The following is a 23,510-nucleotide window of genomic DNA, read 5'->3' as shown; positions in this document are numbered from 1 at the left end:
GGTCGGGGTCAGACCTGTCCTTAATTCTCTCTCCCATTAGAAACTGTGACCCATAAATGTACTTCTTTTTGTCTGAATCAGGCTCATAGTATCAATCCCCCTCCCTAACTACAGTGAAAAAGCCTATCAAGTGGGCATCAGGAATCCTATAAAGATGTGATGGGGGAGTGCTGTAGTTCAATGGTAGAGTATCTGCTTTGCAGGCAGAAAGTCCCAACTTCAAGCCCCAGCATATCCCGGTAGGATTGTAAGAGACTACCACATGTAACCCTGAAGAGCTGCTGCCAATCAGTCTAGACAATACTGAGCTAGATGGACGAATGGATCTGACTCAGATAATGCTTCTTCCTATGTCCCCATGCTCTCTCTTTCTAATCTTTTAGAGGTGTTTGGTTCACCTACATACAGATACTCATTCTTATGCCCTTGTCAGGCAGTGAACAAGAGGGGAAAGTGCAGGCAAATTTTCCTTTGCACAGCATAGCCATTACATTAAATGTGTTAAAAAACAGGAGATAGGGTCTTCTACACACTTTGTGACCCATCAAACCAGTCAGCCTCCCTGCTGATTTATATTGGCAAATGCAGAAGAAGAGGAATTGGAGAGATTTCATGCAGAAGTACAGGAAGAAATTGATCACACATCAAAACAAGAGGTGCTCATAATCATGGGGGATTGGAATGCAAAGGTAGGGAACAGAGAAGAATTAGGAATTGTGGGGAAATGGGGCTTAGGAGACAGAAATGAAACAGGAGAAAGACTTGTTGAATTCTGTGAAGCCAATAATTTCTTTCTTGCGAACACATTTTTTGAGCAACTGAAAAGACGACTGTACACATGGACATCACCAAATGGTCAATATAGGAATCAAATTGTAGAAGATGGAGAAGTTCCATACTTTCTGCGAAAACAAGACCAGGAGCAGACTGTGGTACACATCATGAACTGGTCGTATCAAAAATCAGAGTAAAGCTACAGAAGAACAAGAAAGCAATCATAATGCCAAAATACAATTTAAATAACATCCCAGAAGAATATAAAGATCAAACAAGGAACAGATGTGAGGCTTTAAATTGGTTGATAAAGAACCAGAAGAACTATGGAGTGAAGCAAGAGACATTATCAGGGAAGAATGCAAAAAGACAATACCTGTAGTTAAAAAGAGAGAAAGATCTCAGTGGATGACTGAAGAAATTCTTAAAATGGTTAAAGAGAGAAGGAAAGCAAAAGCAAAAGGAGAAACACTGTCAGAACCCTAAATGCAACAATACAGCGACTAGTACATAGAGACAAAGAGAACTATTACAATAGTTACTGTATAGAAATAGAAGAGGACAACAAAAAGGGTAGAACAAGAGCCCTGTTCCAAAAGATTAGAGAAATGAAAGGGAAATTTAAACCAAGAGTAGGGATGTTGAATAATCAATAGGGGAACACACTGACTGACCGAGATGAAATAAAAGGAAGGTGGAAGCAATACACTGAAGAACTCTATAAAAGAGATGTCAGGATGACAGATTCATTCACGGAGGAACTGTATGATGTAGAACCAGAAATTTTAGAATGTGAGGTGAAAGCTGCTCTAATCACCAGGAATAGATGGCATACCAATAGAGTTGCTACAAGCTACTGAGATTAAATCTGTCCAAAGTTTTACAAAAATCTGTCAAGAAATATGGAAAACTAAGCAATGGCCCTCAGACTGGAAGCGTTCCATATACATCCCAATTCCAAAGAAAGGGGATCCCAGAGAATGCAGCAATTACCGAACTATTGCCTTAATATCCCATGCAAGTAAAGCAATGCTCAAGATTCTACAACAAAGGCTCTTACCAGATATGCAGCGAGAAATGCCAGACGTCCAAGCTGGATTTAGAAAGGGAAGAGGCACCAGAGATCATATCGCAAACAAATGTTGGATAATGGAATAGAGCAAGGAACTTCAGAAGAAAATCACCCTGTGCTTTATAGATTACACCAAAGCCTTTGACTGTGTAGATCATGAAAAACTATGGAATGCTTTAAAAGAAATGGGGGTGCCACAACATCTCATTGTCCTGATGCACAACCTATTCTCTGCACAAGAGGTTACTGTAAGGACAGAATATGGAGAAACTGATTGGTTCCCCAGTGGAAAGGATGTGAGACAGGGGTGTATTTTATCACCCTATTTATTTAATCTATATGCAGAACAGATCATACAGAAAGCAGGACTGGACCAAGATGAAGGAGGTGTGAAAATTGGAGGAAGAAATATCAATAATTTAAGATATGCCGATGATACCATACTACTAGCAGAAACAAGTAAAGATTTGAAATGATGAAAGTTAAAGAAGAAAGCACAAAAGCAGGACTACAGCTGAACGTCAAAAAGACTAAAGTAATGACAACAGAAGATTTATGCAACATTACAGTTGACAATGACATTGAACTTGTCAAGGATTATCAATACCTCGGCACAGTCATTAACCAAAATGGAGACAATAGTCAAGAAATCAGAAGAAGGCTAGGACTGGGGAGGGCAGCTGTGAGAGAACTAGAAAAGGTCCTCAAATGCAAAGATGTATCACTGAACACCAAAGTCAGGATCATTCAGACCATGGTATTCCCGATCTCTATGTATGGATGTGAAACTTGGGGAGTGAAAAAAGTGGATAAGAGAAAAATAAACTCTTTTGAAATGTGGTATTGAAGGAGAGCTTTGTGGATACCATGGACCGCGAAAAAGACAAATAATTGGGTGTTAGAACAAATTGAACCAGAACTATCACTAGAAGCTAAAATGATGAAACTGAGGTTATCATACTTTGGACACATAATGAGAAGACATAATTCATTAGAAAAGATAATAATGCTGGGAAAAACAGAAGGGAGTAAAAAAAGAGGAAAGCCAAACTCCCTGGTGCGGACCAGGGAGAGGGCTTTTTCGATCGTGGCCCCCACCCTCTGGAACTTACTTCCCGTTGACCTTCGGCATGCCCCCTCCCTGTTGACTTTTCGCCGAGCCTTGAAGACCTTGCTCTTCAGGCAGGTCTATGGGATCTCTGGGGTGGGTTAGGTTTTACACTGTATTAATGTAAGATGGTCTTCAGATGAGATGTTATGATATTAATAATGTGATGATTATGTATATGAGCAGATTGTATTTTATATTGTATTTTATATTGTACGTCGCCCAGAGTGTCCGTTCAGTCAGACAGATGGGCGTCTGCTAAATAAAATTTTATTATTATTATTATTATTATAAACAAGAGATGGATTCATTCCATAAAGGAAGCCACAGACCTGAACTTACAAGATCTAAACAGGGTGGTTCATGATAGATGCTCTTGGAGGTCGCTGAAACATAGGGTCGCCATAAGTCGTCGTCAACTTGGAGGCACATAACAACAACAAATTATATAGATATTTTGTATATATTATAATCAGAGCTTGGGAAAGTTACTTTTTTGAACTACAGCTCCCATCAGCCCAATCCAGTGGCCATGCTGGCTGGGGCTGATGGGAGTTGTAGTTCAAAAAAGTAACTTTTCCAAGCTCTGATTATAATATATTGTAAACACACCCTAAAACTGTGATTGTCTGGTATAACTCCACTTCCCTCTATTGATGTTGTTCTATTATGTTCTGAGTTAAATTTGATTGAATTAATTCATTCAACTACATCGCTGAGAAGCCAATAGCTTTGAGAAGTCTAGGCAGAGTGCATTTACCACCTCCCCTTCTTCAGCAGATATTCAACTGGAATTGTGCTTCATCATCACTTTCTGCCATTTTGGAGTCCTTGTTTCTTCAAAGAAATTAAATGGAAGATCTTTAGTGAAGAAGATAATGAGCACGCAACAAAACATTTCAATATTCTGAACAGGTGGTCAAACACACAAAGATGAAGTTGTTGTGAGTCAAAAACAATATGAGAGGTAATAGCTGCCATCCAAATTGACTCTAAAAGGATTTAAGTGGTAGTGTGCCATTTCAGAAACAAGAGAAAGATATCTGATATGGTCACATAAAATAATTGGATTGTATGTAAGTTATTGAAATCTGGGCTTTTCTCCTTCTCTTTCTTTTTATGTTTTTATGTTTATGTTGTCTGTGCAGGAAGAACCACAATGCTTTTCTTCTATTCGGTGTGCAATTGCCAATTCTCATTAGACCTGCAATGTAGGGTTTCATAAAAGCTCCAGCTTGCAAAACTAAAAATAAATAGTGAGAATCACAACCTGTTTTCTCTTTTTAAAAAATCAGATGTATTTAGGTGCAGCGGACAAAAAGAACAGCTTAAAAAAGAAGTGTTTGGATCAAATCTACAAGTAGCCTCTTCCAAAACGCTGTACGTACAACAGGGATATATGAATGTATCTCTTCTCATTTTAAATTTGTACAAATAGCAGCCAGCAAAGAACCTGATCCATACTGGGATCACCCTGCTGTAGGAAAGAAATAGAAATGAACACTCCCCACCGCAAAATGTTGTTTTCCTGATGAAAATTGTCCTATTCTGCAATTTATCACAACAAGAAAAGGATACATTTTCACACATATTTTTCTAATGGGGCAAACTGCAGCTTTCCAGGAGACCTCTTCAGGTGTTTTCCTAAACACACAAGGGTTAAAGCTGCAAAGAGGAGTGAGAGGGTGGATGCAACTCCCCACACCACAATGTCCACAAAGGTGTGGGAGAAGCCTGGGCTTGCAGAAGTTGAGGGCTGGGGCTTGCATGCACAGCTCCATCCCTCTATGTAGGTTTAACCTTCATGTGTTCAGGCAAATTGGGCTAAGGTGTCTGTCACCAGTTTCACAGAACAAGAAGAAATGGTCAGACTCCCTCTGTATGTGCTATGGTTCAGACCTGGATAAAGCCACTGTTATCTGACACTGTTTCCATGTATTTAATCCACAGGTCTTTCTGTCAAAGTAACTAGCAGCATCAAGGGATTATCAGGGCCACATGGCAAGGGGAGGATTAAGGTCCCTTCCAGCATACATGGTCTTGATTATGCTCTCTCTCTCTCTCTCTCTCTCTCTCGTATTTAACATCAGGTTTACCTTGCCCATGACTAGCCAGACCATGACTGGAAAATTCACAAGGAAAGCATCCTCTCTGCCCCCCATTCCACTGCTTCAATCAAATACACCCACAATTTGCATTTTTTTTTGCCATTGTTGTTAAAAAGCCAAGACTGATAATATGTCTTCTGCTGTCCCATGTAATTTGGCTCTTCGCCTAAATTGCATGGACAGGGCTCTTCATTTTCCTAGCCATTTTCTTGTATTTACTTCTTTAATCTTCCTCTTTCTTTCACTTGGTTCTGAACAGAGTCATCTGCAAGCTCATCTCAGAAACATTTTTAAATTCTCAAGGTTTTCACAGTCACTTTCTTAAAGTCAATAGAGATTCTAGTTTAAGATTAGTCATTTGAAGTTTCCACTTTCGTTCTTGATTATGCTCTTAGGTACTTTTTAATGACATTTAGCAGTGCTGTTTAGAGGGCTCAGTGAATGTATTCATTCTCTTCTACTGTCCCAGTAAATTTTGTAATATGTCTCCTGTTCCAGGTAAGGAACAGCAAAAGAATCATTAGGATGTTCCATTGTACATTAGGGAAGTGATTTGTAGGTATATTAACCCCTTGAGTGCCCTAATGACCTGTAAATTAGACACTTTAAAAAAAGTGAAAACCCTGCATTTTCCTCTTGAGAAGTACTTTATCCTTCTGCTGTAGCCAAGTTTAGGAGCTGTAAAAATGGTTTTCCTTTGTTTTACCAGCCCTCCAGCAAGTTAATACAGTTCATTCAGATAACTATGTCATTTACAACATTTCACATTAGCAAAATAAGAAATTCATCTCCCGTGCTGTTTTTATTGACAATATACCATTTATTATACAGGCTATCCTTGCAGAACAAAGAAATGCAAATCTGAAGTTTTTACTTTGTGTGTTGGCAAAATGACAAACTCTTTCTAAGGGTCACATGGGAAGACACTAAAATCTGATGCAACGACTGTGGGGAATGAGGGTTGAACATTTCAGATCTGTGGGACACAGATTTGCTCCAGAAATTCACACAAAAAAGGAATATTTCCAGGGAACAAAGAAGTCAGGATAATATTGTGGCTGTATGGTATTGTTTTATTGAGAATACAGGAGTTGGTGTGCATGATTGTCCCCCACCTGCAGCATATTCTTGTATTTGGTTACAATAATGGGTAATTCTGACATAACATTGTAAGCTTCTTTACATAATATTTTATGTTTTAGCTAATATTTTTATTTGAAGTCAAATTAACACTAAACTATTTGTTAACTGGGTTGATCTTCCCTACAAAAATAATCAAGAAGTATGCCACATGTAGTTTAAATGCCTTCTTTTTACTGTGTTTTAAAAGATGTGACCAACACAACAGTTTTGCAATGTCAAGAATTTATCTGTCACTTTGATAATTGTGTTCTGTAGAAGTATGAATAATAATTTTTAAAATGAATTTCTAGCAATATACTTTAAGAACTAATGTTTCATGGGAAAGTGTCAAATATGGCAATGTTTATTAGAAACTGGAAAAAAGATATTCTGGCAAATGACCTGTGACCAACATAATGTGACGAACATAACATGTGACAATTCATTATGAGACACAATAACTGCCTCCAAAGTAAGACCCTGTGCATATGATACTTAACTATGCATTCACAAATTGCGGATCAGCATCAACTCCATGTGGGAAGTTGTAATGGCCATGGGAATTTACAATTGGCTGTGGCAACACCCTAATAATATGTTTTTCAACACAACAATTATTATTTGCAGGAAAGTCAAATGTCATGAAAGTCCCCTTTTTAAAAAAGAGGATTTCATATTAATGATCAAACACATTTTCAAAGAATCTTGTTTCACAACAAATTTTCACAAATTTTTGCCAACAAAATTTCTTTCCAATTTCCCTGTCTCTCATTCCGCAATAAAAAAGTCGCCAAACTGACTTCAGTGGATGTTTCTGTTGCTCCGCTTTCTTTCAGGATAATCACATGTTCCATAGGGGCATTATTCCCTCTGTGTGTAGTGTTTATTTTAACTCATGTGAAAAAATAATTTGTGTTCAAGACTGCCTTCAACCTTTTACAGGGTTGCACTGTTCTCTGAGGCAAGGCAAGAGACCATCTCCTGAAGTGAATTTTGGAATCTACATGACCCCATCTATTCAGCCTGGCTAGGGAGATTCAATCAGGATAGGCCTGCTTCCTTGATACATCTGAGGGGAAGCTGGGAGAAGCTTTTGCATTCTTCAAGAAGGGGAGGGGAGGTCTACTGGACCAATATCAGTTCTACACTTTTCTACACCACAGTTGAAGTTTACTTATAATTAAACTAAAAAGTTACCTAATTACTAAATATATTAATATATAATTATATTATTGTTCTTCTAAAGCAATAACATATGTTCACCATTCCCTTATCTGATGTTTCCAGACTGTAATCTTCTTGAAGGCATAGGCCTACCTCTTTTTGCATAACTCAGTAAGATATTGTATATTGATAATATTGTACAAATAATAGGTCTAATAATTATTAAATTCTCAGGGAAAGAATTATGTCAGTCCTGAAAAAAGAAATTAAATGACACACATGAGAACACATTGATGCTATGCAAGTTGCACATTGTAGTGATATGTTGGTCACAAGAACTGATGCATGTAAAACAAAAGTGAAGTAATATCTCATCACATTTTCTTATTGCTAACAAGCTCAAAAAACAGAATACAATTAAAACTTAGAGATTTTTCTTTTAATTTGCTAAGGAGGGAGAAAAGAATGTGTTTTTGTAACCAACATAACATGCTTAACCAACGGAAGTGTTATTATCTTAAGCACATATGTTTTAGTTCCTAAAATAAAATTTCTTCTCAGTCTACCGATGAGAAAGCAAAACTATCAATACAAGAAAGAATCAATAACATATTGCCTATTTTCAGGGGTGTAGTCATCTGGGGTCTTGAAGGGGGTCTTAGACCCCTTACTTTTTGGGGAGCAGGGTCCCAGCCGGGTCCCTGTATCTCCAGCATTCTACAAGCCAATGAGTATGAAAGGGGAGTGTAGCCACTGCGGATAGTTTTTTTATCATCCTTTCTTGTCTTTTCTGCTGAATGGAGCCAATCAGAGTGAAAAACACACTTTTCAGTAGCTAACACTCTCTGCTTTCATGCTGAATGGCTTAGGGGCTGTTGTTGTGGGGGAACAATTAACAAGGATCTCACTCTCAACCAAGCAGCAAAAAAGGGTGGGATGGAGCATGGCTGTGACTGTCATGAAGGGACCCTGCACTTCTGAATTTGCCACTATACTATTGCCTATTTTATTGGAGAGATTAGAAAATAGAAAAAATCTGAGTCATCTTGTATGCCACACTTCTGGTTGTTTTACTCATATGTAAAATGTTATTTTGAAAAACTATTTTGGAAATTTATCTTTTAAATTATATAGAACATGTTAATTATATATGAAAATGAAAAATGTGTCTGTAGTTGACATTTTCATGGAATTACCCTAATAAACTTTGGTTTGGGAGGGAGTAATAGGGCAGCCTGGAACCTGCAAGGAAGATGCTTGTTAATGTGAAACTGTCACCATGCTAGATTATATTGACTTGTCTTCTCAGTTCTTCCAATTGATTAAGTAATAGTATATCATTGATTTGTAACAACCCTTGACCGTACTTTATATTTTGTTAATTGTTTTGTATTCATTGAAATCGTTCATTTTTAAGTTTTATGTTTTTCTTTAAAACGAATAATAAAATAAAGATGTGTGAGATGTAAGCAATCAGTTCCTAAAGCCTGTTCTGAAATGTGTAAGTTCCACAATCAATTCCTATTTCAATGTGTATAGCATTTTATTCTCCAAAAAAGTATTAGCCTCTAAGTTTTTTAAATTTAAAATGCTTTATTATTATTATTATTATTATTATTATTATTATTATTATTATTATTAATCCACCTTTCCTCCAAAGGAGACAAGGGTGGCAAATAGCAGAGGAGTAAAGCAAATCCACCCTTTGTCCCTGCTTCCCCACTCCAAAAAGACATTCTGTTGCATGTAACAGCTTCCTGCCTAGCACCACTGAAGAAAAGATCTGAAGGTGACATAAAAGATATATCCCCTTGTTCTACTGAAGTTTTTGGTAGCCTTTCTCATCCGCAAAGGTGGAGAACTAGCAAAATATCCCACCCAAAAAAACTAATGAATTCTGATGGGTTCCAAATGGCTTCCTGCAGCTATGGCTGGTGCTCCTATTGAAGCTCTGGTCACTACATGAGAGATGGCAATGACTCGGGTAGTTGACATAATTGTGTCAAGTGTCCTCTCCCTTTGAGCAGGGCCTGGGCACTCCTTGGTAGCACACTATGACTGGTTTGTGAGGCACTCTCAAGTTAAAGACATTTGAATCCCTCATGGCTTGGATTCCTAAGTTAGTATAGTTCTATTAGTAGAAGTTTCCAGAGCATTGACTAGCACCAGGTGAAGAATGTTTTATTTTCCTAGGCCAGTAGCAGATGGCATGGTAGGGGTGGTGTGGGATCTCACCTGGCCTCTGGTCAGTTGTGTTGCTGCTGCTTTTTGGGAGGTAAAATGGGAAGGTTGAGGAGGCAGTAAGGTCAGCCAACCGGAAGTCAGTAGAATGTCCCCTTCTCTAACACCCCTTCCACTGCTATTATAGGCTTTTCCATCTTTGAAATTTCAGTCTTAAATTTTATGTGTTTTTTAGATCATTTGCAATATTATCTTTTGTTGCTGGATCTATTCTGCTGCTGATTTTATTCTGTTTTAAACTTTACACTTACTTTTTTAGATTATATTGTTATATTTCATCGCCTTTTTTAGCATAAACTGGCCAGGGAACATTTGTTATTGGGAGACAAATAAATACAGCAAGAGAGCTGGTGCAAGCCCCTCCCTTTCAGGCAAATTCCTGTTAGAGTTGGGACCTTTTGAGAGGGATAAAACACATGAATGAAGTTTCCGGATTATTGATTGTTCACATGGAGGCTGTGGCTCACACAGAAATTTACCTGCATGGTGGAAGGAATCCCACCATTTTTTAAATGATGCTAATACAGTTCTGACTTCCAGTGTATATCTGAATCCAGGCATAAAGATGCAGGGTGCTTGTCTGAGAAGGGTTGAATAGAAATAGAATTAGAATTTCTACCACATGTGAATTTTACATCAGCTGTTCAGTGACAGTTGAATGATGAGAGAATCTATACACTGATTTTTTAAAAAAAGTTGTTTCCCATCAAAGAGGAAATCAATTTGCATAACACTAATATGTACTTGCCCTTATGTTCTTTTTTTAAAAAAAATAGATGAAGTTTCTCTTAACAAAGGAAAAAATGTCTCTTTAATATCCAGTGTACGAACATCACATTTTAAAAAAGAAATCACCCTGTGTTTCGACACACATTTAACTGAACAGTTATGATTGCCAAAAGAATGCCTTCTGGATAGTACCTTAAAAATAACCATTGAGACAAGACAGTGTATTTAAATTCCTCCTAATCACACAGCATAGCTTGAAAGTTCTGTTGTACAATAATATCAACTACAGTATATTTTAAAGACCATAATTGGACTTCATCCCAGAAAAGGCTAAATAAATTGAAATATGTTTTATATCATTATGCATATTTTTCTGTGATAAAAAAAGATTTATATTTCATAGTAGCACAAGAAATTGTACACCAAGGGAATAATAATAAAAAGGAAAGGAAGCAATCAAGTAAGGAAGGAGAATATTCCTTATATCCCTTTAGAAAGGAAGTAATAAATTACTTCTGTGAGCAATTTCAAAGACTTGAATGTGCTCTATGTATATCCCTTGTGACTTTTTTTAAGGAAAAACAGTCTCAACCAGGTTTTTTTATATAAAAAATGTATTAAAAAATCACTGGATTTTTTATCCAGAAACAAAAATGACTACTGAAATATTTACTATACAAAGTCATCTTAGAGAAGCCCCTTATTAAATCAAGGAACAGTGTCTGATACAAAAACCTTAGTCCCCATTCCATGGCCCACCAGTAAATTCAACGTTCCAGCTAATATGTAAGCTTCTTTCTCAGAAAGGAACCTGTGTCACACCTCTTTAGATCAATGGATCATGCTTAACTGATGAGAATTATATGCTACAAAATAATAGAATTTTTGAATTAATTCCTTTTCCTTCTGCTGAAAGAGTTGTTCTACAGCCATGATCATGGCTGCATACTATAGCCGGTATGAATTTTTTGCATTCCACCATGCTAAATTGAAAATACCGTCACCCCTGATGCCATTCTGCTGCTTCCCATAACCACATTTTAAAACAAAATATTACAAATACTACTGGGCTAAGAAACACTTGTTTAATAACCCTGTAAGTTTTCATGGCAATGCAACAAGCTCCCACAGAGAATCCACAGGTCATGAAAAATGGGAATAAAAAAATCCAGAAGCCTGGTGGACTTTTTTTGAGATGTTGCCATAATTAGTAGGAATTCGTTCAAAATCAGACATGTTCCTAGAGTATTTGTAATCCTATCACTGACCTTCCCTCATACTCTGAGATTCATCTTCCATAGTTTCAAAGTTTAAAAACTTCACGGCTGGTTTTAAATTAATTTAAGAAAATTAACATTATATGATAATATACCTCATACACAGAAGGAACCAGCTAGCAGCATTCTAAAAATCTAACAGCTGTTTGGCTTGGAGCCAATGTCGTCCATTTGCTAAGCAGGCTCTGAGTTTGGTTTTGGACCATGTGTCTGCTGTAGAATATCTTCTATTTTGCTGCAACACTTGGTGTAAACATTTAGCTTTTACAGTTCTCTTACCCCAGCTAGTCCGTAAAATGCAATGTCTTTTTAAATACTGGCAATCCAATGTTTTTATTAAAATATTAAATGTTCATTGTTAAAACAAGTTTATAATTGATAGGAATTTAGTCAGCTGTGACCTTCTTGTATTGTGTTCATAATAATGTACAGAAACATTTTGACAATACTAGACAGCACTGACTGACAAATTCAGTAAAGCAAAAAGGAACTAGGGTACCAGAGCTTTGCTTTTTTTTTTTCTCCAGCATGATCCATTTTCGTTTGGTGTCATGTCAGATTGGATGAAATCCTACTTGCATGCCAACTTGGTAGTAAATACCACTGTGCTCAATGGAACTTATCCCCAGGTAAGTGGGGCTAGAATCACAGCCCCATAGATAGTGGACACCAGGTTAGGATGGTTTGTGCAATTGCCTTGGATGGCAAGGCATGCCTTGCCAGGTATTCAAAAATCAAGGGAAAGAGCATGGGGCGGGGAGGATCTTTACTTTTTAATCCTGTTTCATATCCAGTCATTATAAGTGAACTGGACAAGTAGCTGAGTTTCAATAAGAACTGCACGATTCGTTTCTCTTTGGTGTCATGTCAGACTGGATGAAATCCTATCTGAATGCAGCTTGGAAATAAGTCCCAACTGAGTGCACAGACATGGACACACAGACACAGAAACAACAGCAAGAAGTCTTTCTAAAGCTGGATGATTTAAATTTGTTTTGGAAACAAAAGAGAAAAAAACACTCATATGTTTGGAAGCACATGTTACCAAATTCTTCCAAGCTACACAGGAAGTGGATTGGACTGTGAAAGACCAACCCAAATTGTTTTTGCATTTTTACAAATCTGTAGGACAATACAATGTTTCAGAGAGAAGATCAGGTCTCCTGTTCATCTTATAGCTGCTCTATTTGTTTTTTAAAGTTTGTTAGAAATATCTGTGGCTATATGTACGTTCGTTGGCTATATGTACGTTCTTAAAGGCATTAGCACTGAGTGCTGGAATGTCACATAATTTGTATGGTGAAGTCTAGGGAAAGCAAATAACAGCACATTGTTAGCATTTAGGCCTGAAATAATCTACTACCAGGCTGCCTTATAATTTTCTACTGAAAGTTTAAGTGAAAATTAAATAATCACCCTGTGTTTATACAGTGGTTTTAAAGGAACTGATAGATGATGGCCAGACTGATACAATGGTGCTGTGAATCAAGAGTTCACAATGTGGACCTATGATGAGCTATCATTTAGGCATGCTACTATCTGGAGCTATTTATAGTTAGATTTAAAAGATTTTAGTCCCCATCTCTTTTTTATGTTAATTTCCATTTTAGAGATTTTTTTCACTGGATTCAGAAACAATTTTTACTGTTTCTCCAGCAGAGGAAATATGCTTCCTTTTTTTGGTCATCTTTATATCTTTTTTGAATAGCACAAATCTATCCTATTCTGTTTTATTTCCCACCCTCTTGTTTATTAATTTTTTTTGTAATAAGATCAATAGTTTGAAAACTATTTCTCCTTCTCTGAGTGTGCCTTTAGGGCCCAGAGTCGACCTTGTGAAAATTGTTATTGCTGTTTTTGACACTGCTTTCATAGTTTTCTTTCTTATATGGGGGGAAAAGTAGCTTTAGGTACTGGTCTTAATGGTATCAAAGGTAAAAACCTCCACAGCCAATTTAGCTGAAAGGTTCACTGAGGCTTGTGAACTTAGACCAATTTATGGAATCTTCTGGAAGTCAGCCAATAAATAGTAGCTTCTTCTGAGGCAGGCACTGAGATTTGTATGTCATTTATAAAAGGAAAATTCTAGGGATGGCAAATTGGTATAGAAATTGCAGCTGGACAACTCATTATGCCTTCATAAAATATGGGGGATGGTAGGGGCATGGGAATTCACATTAATATTTGCAATCTATTTTATTTCACAGACTCAGAAGGCTCATTTTGCCTTCCTAGCTTGCTCCTGATCAACCTGTGCTTATCCAGACTACATTTCTTATTACAGTATTATTAGTATCACACAAGCACCTGCAAGTGTTAATTCAGGTGGTAACCTCCCTACCTTCCTTTTCCCATTATCTTTGTAGCTCATTATTTTGCTCAGCTAATGTAAGAAGCTTGTGGGAGAAGCTGATACTCGTCCTCCACAACATCACCATTCCTGGAAACTGGGACAATACTGGCCTGCAGTAATCATAGCAGGCTCCTTTCATGTTTTCTTTAGAGCACAAGTAAAAAGTCTTCTGGGTAGTCCCATACAGCAAAGGCAACATAATAAGGGGCCTAAGGACTTTTGGGGGGGAGAGGAGGAAGAAGGAATGTGTAGCACAATCCTTTACTGGATTTTAGAGAATAATTGATTTAGTTTTTTCTGGAATTGCTGGGAATAGCTACTGAGAATGGAACTAATTCACTTCCAAAATAAAAGGCAAGCTGTAAGTCACTAGAAATGTTTAATAATAAATAATTGATGTGAATAAAAAGTAGTGATTGTGTTGAGGGAAGAAACAGATACACAGGACAAGTCCATAATGAATTCTGAATAACGTGGGGCTCAAACCTAACTCCCCACTGCCAACAGAGCTTTGTGGAGCAGTGGGGCCACTGCCGCATTTGCAGTCTCGCTGCTCATGGCGGCCTTCGTGGAAGGTGGGAGCAGGCTGACTGGGCCTGATGCCATAATGCAATACCAGTGAGAATAGCTTGGCATCAAATGGATCCTGGGCCAGCTCAACCCCACCTTCAGAATACCCCATTTTGGGGCTTTCCACTGGCTCTCACTGGCTGCAGATTTAGCAGGTGGAAGTGGGGAGGTCAGCGCCAATGGAGTGATGCTTGCTCTCATGTTCTTTTTTTTTAAATAGATGATGTTCCTCTTAACAAAAGAAAATGTATCTGTTCCATGTGCCTTAATATCCAGTACACAGATATCAACATTTTTTATATATAAAAAATATCCTCTTGATGCTTATGTAATTAAAGAGGTATGATTTCCAAAAGAATGCCTTCTGGACAGTACCTTGAAAATAAGCTATGAGGCAAGATACAGTATTTAAATGTCTCTTTATAATAATAGTTTGAATGTTCTTGGGAAGAATATCAGCTAGGGGATATTTTAAAGACCACAACAGGACTTTATCCCAGAAAAGACTAAATAAATGGAACTATATTTAACTTAATTGAAACATGTTTTAATATAAGAAAATAAGAACAGTACTGGTGGACCAGGCCAAAGGCTCATCTAGTCCATAATCCTAATCTCACAGTGATCAACCAGATGTCTGCTTGCAGGTTTCCCTTGGACTTCTGGATGGCCACTATGAGAACAGAGTGCTGGACTAGATGGGCCTTTGCCCTGATCCAGCAGGACTCTTCTTATATTCTTTTGGGAAGCCCACAAGCCAGACCTGAGTGCAACAGTGCTATCCCACTTGTGATACCCAGCAACTGGTACCCAGACACATATTGCCTCCAACAGGGAAGAGAGAATATAGCCATCCTGACTTGTAGCCATTGAGAGTCTTATTCTCCATGAATTAGTATAATCCTCTTTTAAAGCCATCCAGGTTGGTGGCCATCACTACGTCTTATGGAAGTGAATTTTGTAATTTAAATATAAAAATCATAAAAGAATAAACAAGAGCGGAAATTGGTAAGGAGGAATATAGCTGGACAGCAACCAGTTCATGGCTAGAATTTTTATCCTGCATCAAGCACATGTGTGCTGATGCTGTAGCCATTAACATATTTCTATGGCTATGCATATACTTTTTTTTAATGTGGATTTCTAGCACAATCCACAATCCTTCTTACTTTCTACCACATCTAGAGACAACATACCTAATCAGATAATACTGATACTAACAGGACAGAACTGTTTCCTTCTGGTGTTACTTACTGTTTTCTGTTGGTAAGAGTATGCAAGCTATGATTTTTGAATCTCATCCTCTACATCCTATATTCTCCAAAATATTTGATGAATACATTTATATAATATTATAATCACACTTGGTGAAAAGGATTTTGCTGCCTTTCTAGATTTTTTGAAAAATGAGAACAAAATATGATGTAATCTATCACACAATAGCTTCCAACCAAGTGATAAACCAAAGATAGTTCAGCATTCCTTAGCAAGCTGAAACATGTGTATACAAAAATATTTAAATTGAGTGGGAAATAAAATACAATTTGATTCTTCAGATTAAATGTGTAAAAAATCCATATCTGGGTGATAATTTGCCAACAAAAAAGGGAGATAATCTGCAAAATACCACACTGCATATTGTGTGAAGAAAGGAAATAAGTAATAATTCCAAAGCCAAATGAAGGTTTTTAGAGGCCATTTGTTCCCATTTGTGCTCATGTGCCACAGAAGTTTTTAAGACATACTTGACAACACAATCAAGTGCATGTTTACTCTGAAGTAAGTCTCACAGTGGTCAATGGGGCTTAGAGAGCATGCATAGGATTGCAGTCTCACTCATTTTAATAAAAGTACGATAGCGAGCTCAACAAGTCTGAAGCTGAGCTTTATTACCATATAACTAATTTGTATATAGAAATCTAGTTTATCTGGTTTGATGGATGAAGCTTGGATTATAAAATGCAATGATGGCCACCATCTTGGATGACTTCAAAAGAAGATTAGACAAATTCATGGAGGCTAAAGCTGCCAATGGCTACAAGCCATGATGGGTATCTTCTGCCTCCACTGACAGTATGCTTCTGAATATGAGTTGCTGTGAATCTCAAAAGGGGGGAGTGCTGGTGCACTTAGATACTGCTTGTGGGCTTCCTGCAGTCATTTGGTTGGCCACCACACTGTGAGAACAGGATGCTGGACTAGATGGTTCCTTGGCCTGTTCCAGCAGGACTCTTCTTCTTATGTTCTTATGATGGTAAAAAACCTAAATTAGGAACAGGTAACCACTAGCCCCTAGCCAGATCAGGGCTATGGAGCCCTCTGATCCAGCCCACAGAGGCTGCTCAACCCACCCTTCTCCTTCCTCTTTAGCTTTACACTTTACTGTGGAAGCCCCACCTTGGCAAGGCGCTTCTTACAATTTTAGGTCCACCCATCCCTTACCTTGCCTGAAAAGGGTGTCTGTGGCTGTACCTCTGAAATCCTGAAGAGAGAACTTATTTTCCAGCTGTTCTGGCAACTGAAAAAAATCAGCAAAAACTTTCAGTGGTTCTGGATGAAAGAGGTGGCTAGGTAGGAGAGAGGGAATCTACAGAAAAAGATGAAACAGTCAGAGAGTTCCTGCAAATGGTCTACCAGCACAGTCTAAAAGGGGAAAAGACAACATCTGCAAGCAATCCATTTTATTTCTGTTGTAAAATAAGTGGGAAATGGGTGGCATGCTTAGTCGAAGGATGCCTGGAGAGCAAGAGAGATTAAAAGTCTTTGGAGGAAGAGGTGATGGGACAGTCTTTGCAAATGATCTGCAAGCACAAACTGCAGAGTGGATGAATCTCTAAAAGTAATCAGCTTTATTTTCAGTTGCGGTTTCTTAAAAGGTCTTATTCATAGCTTTCTAAAAGGGCAGGACCAGCACATATGGATGAGTGGAAAGGGGATGATGGATGGATGGATGGATGTTGTGAAAGAGGGGGCAGTATGCAGATGAATTGGTGGACCTACCCACTTTTGGCTTTGGCCCAGTCTACTACTGGCTTGTGGCCCTTAGAAGGTTACCCAGGAGGAATCCAGTCCTCTAGCTGAAATACTAAAGATCCTAGCAGCTGAATGCTGAGAACTTTCCTAAAATGTTTCTCCCCTTTCAGACAGCAGCAAATTTATTTATAGTACTACAAAAATTAAACTCCTTTCAGGTCACTGTGGTGCCAATAATAGCTTTACTTTAAAATATTTTTGAATAATTCATAAGCGCAAGAATAACATTCTGACATTTACCTGATCTATCCTAAAGATTAGTCTCTAATGGGAAACTTGATCATATTCACTAGCAGTTTCTAGGGAACGGGAGGGGGGAAGGAGACTGGCAGATTGAAGCTGTGCACAGAGCTACTGCCTCTTTAGTAAGGTCATCTTCATGTTAGGTGCTCAAATCCTGTATAGAGAGGCATGATAATTGCTTCTGGGTCACCGGGGCAGGAGCTTTAAGTTAACCCTAACCCGGATATAAGAGGTGTTAGAATCTCTATAAGAGAAAAGCTATTCTGAGTTCTTTAAGTTTTAAAGCCAATAGAGACCATTATGATTAAACATTATGACCCCCTGCATATAAGCATTCAAACATGTGTCGCTCATTGGCAGGTATTTGTATGAACAAGGTATTATAACACAATGCTTTGGGATCATTGTTAACACACTATATGTGGGGTTGCCTTTGAATACATTTCAGGAACTACAGTTGGTTCAAAATACAGCAGCTAGATATGACTGGGACCAAACAAATAACACATGTTATGCCTGTTTTGAGACAGTTACACTTGGTCCCAGCCAGGCCAGCCCAAGGTAAATGCCTTGTTTCAGGCAACAGACCAGGAAGGGCATCAGATCAGTGAACCCCCTCCCCTCCAGCTTGCCCACTGCTGCTTCTGGCTTCCAACCACCTATAGAGCTGTCTCTTGCTATTTTATAGGGTGGGTGGCTGGCTAGCTACTGCTTGCCCCTGTCTCCACTTGGCTACTCATTCATCTTAAAGGCCACCTCCTTCCCTACAGACCCTCTCAGGTGTTGAGATCAGCAGAGGGCTCCTTTTGGTAGTTCCATCACCCTCAGAAGCTTGTGGGGTGGCTCAGAAGAGGGTGTTGTGTGTGGCACCCCCAATGTTGTGGAACTCCCTCCCCACAGAGATGTGTCTGACAACTTCACTGTACAGTTTTCACCAAATGCTACAGATGCACCTCTTTACCCTGGCCTTTGCCACCTGAGTTGTATACATTTTAGGACCCACCCTCTTTTTTGTTATATGATTTTAGGTTGTTTTGAACTTTGTTTAATGATGTATTTTAAAACTGTTGTGACCCGCCGTTGGACCTTTGGGTGAAGAGTAGGCAATCAACTTAAATAATCATAATCATAATTCACTCCCCACTGATCCCAGCAGCTCAAACTGTCTTGGACTCTAAGAACCATGGTGTAGTAAACTGGCAGAAGCAGTTCTAAAGGGCTGTCCAGGTCACTCCTGTGCCTTGGTCTCAGGAAGCACCATTCCTGATTGCAAGGGATTGTGGCAATGTGTCCACAGTTTCACAATAGCAAACTGAAAAGCATTACACAGGTGGAGAGCACCTGTTTAATGTTTTGCAGTTTACTGATATGAAACATTAAATTCCTCTGCAAAGAGGGCTGGTCTCTCTGAGGCTCTTCTACAATGCCTCACTCCAAGGAAGGACCCATGTTCCTTAGAGAGAGACAGGGGTGAAATGTCCTTAGAGGGCCTTAGAAGTGTCTACACTGCTAACTTTGACATGCAGCAAAAAACTAAAGAAGGAAAGGCAGAAGGGACAGAGGTGGTAGAGGACATCAATGCGTGGGAAGGCATTAGTGGCTAGTCCACTTCACCTCAGGTGGCACAATGGCCTGATCGTATTCCACAGCCCAGCTCAAAGTGATGATATTGACTTATGAAGCCCTAAATGACATAGAGCCCAAGTGCTTCAGGATCATCTCTTCCCAACATCAAATTGCCCATATATTAAGATCTGCCTGAGAAGCTCTTTTCCAGTTCCCACTGACACTGGAGATGAGGAGGATGGGGATGCAAGACAGGGCCTTCTCTGTGGTGGTGCTGTGGCTTTAGAATTCTGTCCCCAGTGAATGTTGCCAGAAATCAAGACATTATTATGGACTCATAAGAACATAAGAACATAAGAACATAAGAAGAGCCTGCTGGATCAGGCCAGTGGCCCATCTAGTCCAGCATCCTGTTCTCACAGTGGCCTACCAGGTCATCAATGACACAACACAGTACCCTACTTAGTTTTCATAGCAATGACTTTCATTTTCTATCCATCTGGCATCTACATTGTGTAATCCTACTCCCCAAAAGCCACTGTAAAATTCCTACTCCCTAAAAGTACAAATAACAATCCCCACACATATGCCCACAGAGGTATGGTTTTGAGAGAGAGGCTGACAAAGGGCTATTTTATATCCTCTCCCCCTTCTCCTTTTTTTCCTGAGCAAGGGTTTTTATCGAAGTGTCTCCTTTGGTTTATTTTTCTCAAGCAAATATGCTAACCTAGGTAATCTTATGAAAGGCAAACAGATAAAGCTTGAGAATGCAGTGCTTATGAAAAGTCTATAAGCTCTGTCAAGGAAGTTATTTGTATTGACTGGCTAGAGAAATTATTGAAACCAAACTAAATTTGGAACAAAAGATGCACTGTTGTGGTTGAGTTTGCAAACAGCACAACATTTAAGGGGATCCATAAACTAATGAAATAGCTGTTTGACAGAAGAGTGGGCTGGCAGTATATCCTGAACAACATTTCAAAGGCTTAGCTGAAGCGATACTTCTAGTTATGGAGAACAGCTACTGACTATGTTGACACCTTCATAAATATAATCAGGTATCTAAAATCATTATTTGGACTTTCCCTTTCCTATGATTTGAATCTAATGATGTAGAGCTGTTCAGTTTCTGATGTCCCCAATACAGCTTCATGTTTGCAAAGAGAAAGTTGAAAAAAGAAGGGGGGACGCCAACATACAAACATAATTCGCCAGAGAAGCACCAAGGGAAAATTGTTGTTAAAACCCAATCCCTTTTGCTAAACAGACTTAGCTGTGAATAAGTCTCAGAATGATAGCATTAACAATGTATCTGTTTAGGAGCAGAGCCAAAGAAAGAAAGAAGCTAATCCATAATTGTTATCATTCCAAATGAATTAAAATGGAACTAAGTCCAACACCCCAAAGGTTTATGTGGCATGTTTATTACAGCCTTAAGTCTGTGTGTTTATCACTTAACTACCCAACTGAGAAGCTGAAAAACAAAGGTTAAGTCAAGGCTACATCCATATCCCATGAATAATAGCCAAAGCTCAGAAAAGAATCCCTTATTGGAGAATTAGAGAACATGTCTTTCTTGGGCAGGGTTGCACTAAAACACCAGGTGCATTGTTTGTGTATGCTTCACTTTTGTCACTGGAATCACGAGTGAACTCTGTAGCAAGGATCACCCAATATCACTCTAGCTACAACCATTTCTAGACAGGGATAGTTGATTATTATGATCCATGCATTGGTAATCTCTTGATAGGATTACTGTAATGTGTTCTATGTTCAGAAGATGCAACTTGTGCAGAATGTTTTGGCTAGGCTGCTCAGTGGGGCATCCAACTACATGTACATAATATCTGTGCTGACAGAACTGCACGGGCTGCTGATTAGCCAAGTTAAAGGTGTTTGCTTCAGTCTATAAAGCCAAAGATAAAGATGTGTGACTTCAGATCTGCTTCTATAGTTCCATACTACATGTCTCCTCTTTGAAAGAAACATACACGTGTGCCTGTTTAGAATATGGAAAGTAAATCTGCAAAAAATGCCAATTTTTTGAGGAGACATGATGTAGCAGTAATGGACTTCAGTTACCCCTATATCTGTTGGGAGACAAATTCTGCCAAACACAGCCCCTCCAAGAAATTCCTGACTTGTGTTGGAGATAACTTTTTCCTACAGAAAGTGGAGGAAGCAACTAGGGAATCAGCTATCCTTGACTTGATTCTAACCAACAGAAATAACTTAATGGATGAAGTGGCAGTTACAGGAACTCTGGGGGAAAGTGACCACACTATACTTGAGTTCTTGATTTTAAAGGAAGCAAAAGCTGAGAGTAGCCATATGCATACCCCGGACTTCAGGAAAGCCAATTTTAATAAACTCAGAGCAAAAGTAAATAAAGGTCATGGCAAGCAACCCTAATGAGAAAAAGGAGTCCAAGATAGGTGGGAGTTTTTAAAAAATGAAATTCTAAAGGCACAATGGCAAACAATTCCAACAAGGAAAAAAGGGAGAAGACAGCAGAAGAAGCCAGTGTTAGCTGTCAAAGTAATTTTATAGCAGCCCACAGAGTAGGCAGGAAAGAGTAGAGAATCTTCTTAGCTGTTACTTATTCTCAAACTTCTCTCTGCAGTGAAGGGCAAGACGGTAAAGAAGTCTGGAGTGGCCACATTAGAAGGCAGGCAGGGCATTCCAGGCAGGAATGTTTCAGTGGTATGCTCCAAGGAACTGTGGTTGATGCTCACTACATCATGCTTAATGGCATCACTAGGGCCCGCCCCTATGGTATCACTAGGGTCCACCCCATAACATCATTAGGGCCCACTCCCATGACATCACTAGGGCCTCCCTCCATGACATCATTAGGGTATGCCCCTGAAATCTCAGGGTTAGGTATGCTTCTGACCTGGCTACCCTAAGCAAGACAAAGAAAAAATTGGGAGATATTTTCATGATGGTGGTGACTATGGTACAGTTTATTTGTATACCACTTTCAGGCCTAAATGCCCCCGAACTACTTAGCAGTTAAAAAATTAAACTATAATTACACACTTGAATATGCAATGTTTGTGTACAATGATGATATCATAATCACAGCATCTATTGTTTTAGCTAGAAGTTATAATCTCTAAAGGAGGTAGAAATTATTTTCTACAACCACCCTAATTTTCCTTTCCTTTTCCTTTTTGCACTGCTCCCCATGCCAAGTTTACCTCAAATTTTGCTTTAGGCAGAATCTGGCAACAAGTTAGGCATGAGAGAAACACTTGTGGGAATTTTTACTAGTCAAAATTCTATTACTTTTCTCAAGACTCCTTAGAAATTTTTCCTGGGCAGGAACTTTTTCTGATTTTCCTTGAACTTCATTTCAGAGAGCATTCCATGTTGCTTCTTTTCAGTGAAAGTTTACAAATAAAACCACAATTGTAATTCATTTCATTTAAGACATGTTGTGAAATTTATTAAATTTATATCCCACCCTTCCTCCCAGAAGGAGCCCAGGGCAGCAAACAAAAACACTAAAAAACATTCTAAAACATCTTAAAAACAAAAGACTTAAAACATATTAAAACAACGTATCTTTAAAAACATCTTTTAAAAAAGCTTTAAAAAATCTAAAAATGTAATTCCAACACAGATGCAGACTGTGATAAGGTCTCTACTTAAAAGGCTTGTTGAAAGAGGAAGGTCTTCTATTCTATTCTATTCATAAAGGTAGCAAGTTCTGCAGAAAGATGGTTCATACACATAAAAAATACAGATTCATACTTCAACAGATTATTTCACCATTCCTGCAACATGTCAGCTGCAGCTCTACCAATGTGGATTAAAAAAGAAACATGATAATCCCTAGAACAATAAAAAGTATTGTTAATAAAATGACAGCACTATGACAAAAATATTTTCTAAGCTTGCTCACATGGATCTATTTTCATCTTGCAATATCTATATTGTATGTAAAATCCCTATTCAGTATTATTTTCCTCTTAATTTCATAACTAACAAAATTATCTAACTCAAACACAGAAATCAAACTGTGGATATAATAATACATTATTATTGAGAAGTGGCAGTGTTAAGACCTTAATGAGATGGCAATTTCTGAAAAAGTACAGGTACGGTTGTCTACCCTTGGCCTCATTTATTACTTGACCCTAAA

This window comes from Rhineura floridana, chromosome 5 (assembly GCF_030035675.1).
Source record: "Rhineura floridana isolate rRhiFlo1 chromosome 5, rRhiFlo1.hap2, whole genome shotgun sequence".
NCBI lineage: Eukaryota > Metazoa > Chordata > Lepidosauria > Squamata > Rhineuridae > Rhineura > Rhineura floridana.
This window is presented reverse-complemented; position numbering follows the sequence as displayed.